This window comes from Euphorbia lathyris, chromosome 6 (genome assembly GCF_963576675.1).
Source record: "Euphorbia lathyris chromosome 6, ddEupLath1.1, whole genome shotgun sequence".
Taxonomy (NCBI): Eukaryota; Viridiplantae; Streptophyta; class Magnoliopsida; order Malpighiales; family Euphorbiaceae; genus Euphorbia; species Euphorbia lathyris.
In genome coordinates, this window is record NC_088915.1 from 43,483,058 (window position 1) to 43,488,555 (window position 5,498).

The 5,498-nt window shown below is 40.4% G+C and overlaps 1 non-coding gene across 1 annotated transcript; it reads right to left on the reverse strand.

Annotated features, from left to right (window-relative positions):
* Positions 1-297: 297 nt before the first annotated feature.
* On the reverse strand, positions 298-404 carry LOC136234473 (small nucleolar RNA R71). The gene has a single exon (XR_010691355.1). It is a non-coding gene; the product is annotated as a small nucleolar RNA R71 (small nucleolar RNA).
* Positions 405-5,498: the final 5,094 nt, after the last annotated feature.

The window sequence follows — 5,498 nt, forward strand, 5'->3', positions numbered from 1 at the left end:
GGAGCAAACAACTTCGAGATCAAGCCGGCAATGATCCAACTTATACAAAACTCCGGTCAATTTGGCGGAGATCCGAGAGAAGATCCAAACTCCCATTTAAATAAATTTGTTAAACATTGTTCTATGCTTAAGCAAAATGGGGTACCACCAGAAGCTATTAAACTAAAATTGTTTTCTTTTTCTTTAAGGGATGATGCAGCTGACTGGTTGGATTCTCTCGAGGCCGGATCCATTGGGACATGGGATGAGTTAGTTAAGAAATTCTTAGCTAAGTACTTCCCACCATCTAAAACGACGATGTACAAAAACGAGATAAGTTCTTTTCGCCAAACCGAGAAAGAGACATTATATGATGCGTGGGAGCGATTCCGTCGACTATTGAAGAAATGCCCACATCATGGATTTGAGAAGTGGCAACAGGTTAGTATTTTCTATAATGGTTTATCTTCCGCTAACTGTGCCACAATTGATTCCGCCGCAGGTGGAAACATCCTTAAGAAGACCCAAACGGAGGCTTATGATTTAATCCAAGAATTGGCGGAAAGGTGCTCTCATTGGCAAGCGGAGAAAAACCTAGAAACAAGAGCGGGAACATATTTGGTTGATTCGTCATCAAGATCCGACATTGATGAGTTAAATAAAAAATTGGATCTATTAATGGCTAATTTGAACCAAAATAATTTGTGTGATTTATGTGGTTTAAGTGGACATAAGAGTGAGGATTGTCAAGCGGCAAACCCATTTCTTGGGGATACCGCTAGTGCAAACTTTGTGGGAAATTTTAAGCAATCCAATCCTTATTCCAACACATACAATAATGGTTGGAGAAATCACCCTAATTTCTCATGGACTAATAATCAAAATGTGCAAAATCCGCAAAGACCTCCGCCCGGATTTAATCCTAATGAAAAGAGAAATGTTGGTGATGAAGCTTCGGCTATTGTAACAATTCTTGCAAAAATGGAATCTCGTCTTGCAGGTATGGAGGAGTGGAAGAGAAATCAAGAGACGTTTACAAAAGGGCTTGAAACGAGCATAAGCCAATTAGCAAAAGCCATATCCGAACGTCCTATGGGATCCCTTCCAAGCAACACGGAAACAAACCCAAGGGAGCATGTGAAAGCCATCACATTGAGAAACAACAAAGAGTTACAGTCGGCTCCGAGCAAATAGGTAAAAGATACCACGAATGAGGTAAGTACTTCTCAACCTCAAGTTTCATCTCATCCTAAGCTTTTTGCGGATCCACTTGTTCAACCTTACAAAACAAAAATTCCATTTCCCCAAAGGTTGAACAAGGAGAAACAAGAAAAGCAATTCTCCAAATTTCTCGACATTTTCAAGAAATTACATATAAATATTCCGTTTGCGGAAGCCTTGGAAAATATGCCCATGTATGCTAAATTTTTAAAAGATATACTTTCCAAAAAGAGAAAATAGGAGGATAATGAAACAGTGAAATTAACAGAAGGATGTTCGGCTATCCTACTCAATAAATTACCACCCAAATTGAAGGACCCGGGAAGTTTCTCTATCCCGTGTACTATCGGTGGTATGTATTTCGAAAGAGCTCTATGTGATCTTGGAGCAAGCATAAATCTCGTGCCATTAAGTATCTTTCGAAAATTGGGTTTAGGAGAGCCGAAACCCACTAAGGTTTCCTTACAATTAGCCGACCGTTCTCTTGCATACCCCAAAGGGTTTGTAGAAGATGTGTTGGTTAAAGTGGATAAATTCATCTTTCTGGCTGATTTTATTGTTCTTGATATGGAGGAGGATGATCGAGTCCCGATAATTTTGGGTCGTCCTTTTCTAGCAACCGGGAGAACACTTATAGATGTGCAACAAGGGAAATTAATTCTCCGGTTACAAGATGAGGAAGTGATTTTTAATGTTTTCAATTCTTTAAAGTATCCTTCCGACAATATTGACCATTGTAACTTTCTTGATATAACAGACGAAGTTGTTAAAGATGTTTTTCAGAATGACATGTGTGAAGACCCATTGGAAAAATTAATGTTAAATGGTCTCGGGTTAAATCAAGAGGAGGTCGTGATAGATCGAGAAATTTCCAACTTGACTTATGACCCCGAGGATTGCATGTGGATCTGTGACCAGTATGAGAAAATCGTTCGAGGGGACAAACCGAGGCCCAAATCATCATTGGAAGAGCCACCCGAATTAGACCTTAAACCCTTACCATCTCATTTGAAATATGCATTTTTAAGTGAAAACTCAAACTTACCTGTTGTAATTTCTTCTTCTTTGACAGGTGAAATGGAAGAAAAATTGATTAATGTGCTCAAAGATCACAAGAAAGCTTTCGGATGGACATTGGCGGACATCAAAGGAATAAGTCCTTCTATTTGCACACACAAAATTTTCATGGAAGAACAAGTTAAACCGACGGCCCAACCTCAAAGACGCCTAAACCAAGCATGAAGGAAGTGGTGAAAACTGAAATTCTAAAACTCCTTGATGCAGGTATCATCTATCCAATCTCGGATAGTAGTTGGGTAAGTCCGGTACAAGTTGTACCTAAAAAGGGAGGTATAACTGTTCAAGCTAATGAAAAAAATGAACTAATTCCGGTAAGAAAGGTAACCGGGTGGCGCATGTGTATTGATTACCGAAAATTGAATGATGCCACTCGGAAAGACCATTTTCCTTTACCTTTCATCGATCAAATGCTTGAAAGATTGTCGGGACATGCTTATATGTGTAATTTAGATGGCTATTCCGGATACATGCAAATCCCGGTTGCTCCAAGCGACCAAGAGAAAACAACTTTTACATGCCCATATGGAACTTTTGCCTATCGTAGAATGCCTTTCGGATTATGTAATGCCCCGGCTACCTTTCAAAGGTGCATGATGGCAATTTTTGATGACATGATTGAAAACTTCATGGAGGTTTTCATGGACGATTTTTCCGTGTTTGGAAAAACATTTGATAGTTGCTTGCATAATTTGGAACTAGTGCTTAAAAGATGTGAAGATACTAATTTGATTCTAAATTGGGAAAAATGTCAGTTTATGGTTAATGAATCGATTGTTCTAGGCCATAAAGTATCATGTCAAGGCATAGAAGTAGATCCGGCGAAGGTGGAGGTGATTGCAAAATTGCCACCGCCTAATTCTGTTAAGGCTATCCGAAGCTTTCTAGGACATGTAGGATTCTATAGGCGTTTCATAAAAGATTTCTCGAAAATTTCAAAGCCATTGACCCAACTATTGATGAAAGATGTTGAGTTTAACTTTTCCAATGAATGTCTATCCGCTTTTGAACTATTGAAGGAAAAGTTAATTGATGCACCAATAATGATTAGTCCCGATTGGAGTTTACCTTTTGAACTAATGTGTGACGCTAGTGATTTGGCAGTTGGAGCATGTTTGGGACAACGGAAAGATAAGAATTTTCAACCGATATACTTTGCTAGTAGGACGTTGAATGAAGCACAACAAAATTATACAACAACCGAAAAGGAGCTACTAGCAATTGTTTTCGCTTTTGATAAATTCTGTTCTTATCTTGTGCTCTCTAAAGTTATTGTTTACACTGATCATTCCGCACTAAAATATCTCTTATCTAAACAGGATGCAAAACCAAGATTGATAAGATGGGTTCTCCTACTCCAGGAATTTGATTTGGAGATACGAGACACGAAAGGGGTAGCTAATGTGGTTGCCGATCACCTTTCACAATTGGAGTCTGAACCACATAAAACCGACGTGCAAAGAGAGATCAAGGAGTTCTTTCCAGATGAATCACTGTTTAGCGTATCAACATTACCATGGTTCGCCGACTTCGCAAACTTTCAAGTAGGTAATATACTTCCTCACGGGCTCACATACCAACAAAGACGTAAGTTCTTCGCCGATGCAAAACACTATCTATGGGATGAGCCTTTCCTTTTTAGGGTTTGTGGAGACAATGTAATTCGTAGGTGTATCCCAGAAGAAGAGGTAAGATCTATACTTGAGTTTTGTCACTCACGTGAACCCGGTGGCCACCACGGTCCAAACCGTACGGCTGCCAAGGTCTTACAATATGGGTTTTATTGGCCTACGATCTTTAAAGATGCATATGAGTTCGTAAAATCTTGCGATAAGTGCCAACGAACGGGTAACATATCACGTAGACACGAAATGCCCATATCGAGTATATTGGTTTGTGAAATTTTTGATGTGTGGGGCATTGATTTTATGGGTCCTTTTCCGAATTCATTTGGTAACCAATTTGTGCTTGTTGCAGTTGATTACGTATCTAAATGGGTAGAGGCGATTGCTTCACCTACTAATGATGCTCGGGTGGTTACGAAGTTCCTAAAGAAAAACATCTTCACTAGATTCGAAACACCCCGAGCAATCATTAGTGATGGTGGCACGCACTTTTGCAACAAGCAATTTGACCAATTGTTGGCGAAATACGGAGTCACCCATCGGGTAGCCACCCCGTATCATCCCCAAACAAGTGGTCAAGTTGAAATATCAAACCGGGAATTAAAGAGCATTTTAGAAAAAACGGTAAATTCATCCCGAAAGGATTGGTCGATTAAGTTAGACGATGCGTTGTTGGCCTATAGGACGGCTTTTAAAACCCCTATAGGTGCCTCACCATATCGTCTAGTTTTCGGAAAAGCATGCCATCTACCCGTAGAGCTAGAACACAAGTCATTTTGGGCTCTAAAGTTTTTAAATTTTGATATGTGTTCTGCAGGAGAAAAACGTTTGATGCAGCTCAACGAACTCGATGAATTCCGCCTTTCGTCATATGAAAACGCGAAATTATATAAAGAACGGACTAAACGTTGGCACGACAAGCATATCATTCCACGAACATTCAAACCGGGGGATAAAGTTCTTCTATACAACTCTCGGTTATGACTTTTTCCCGGTAAGTTGAAGTCGAGATGGCACGGGCCGTATGAAGTAACCGAAACATTCCCTTCGGGAGTGGTCGCGGTTCAACGAGAAGGTGTGGCACCATTCAAAGTGAACGGACAACGAGTGAAACTATACGAGGCCGGAGACACAAGCATGAATGATTCCGTCGTATACCTCAATGCCCCGACCGCGAGCAACTAGCCACTCAATAATGTCGAGCTGATCGACGTTAAACTTAGCGCTTGTCGGGAGGCAACCCGATATTTCTAACCTCTTTATCTCAACTTTCACTCTTACTTTTATAATATATTTATTTCAATTGTATTTTCGTTTTGTTTTTCGTAATTTAAAAAAAAAAAGCTACAGGTACACCTCGTCGAAGTGTAGAGTTCCAGAGACTTGCAAAGTCTCTGGAACTCCTCACCTCGACGAGGTGAACATCACCTCGTCGAAGTGTAAAGTTCCAGAGACTGCAAGTCTCTGGAACTCATCACCTCGACGAGGTGCATCCCGACCTCGACGAGGTGAATCCCAACCTCGATGAGGTTGAAATCAACCTCGACGAGGTTGGTGATTAGGAGGGCTTAATTGCCCGATTTCCTTTATCTTCTC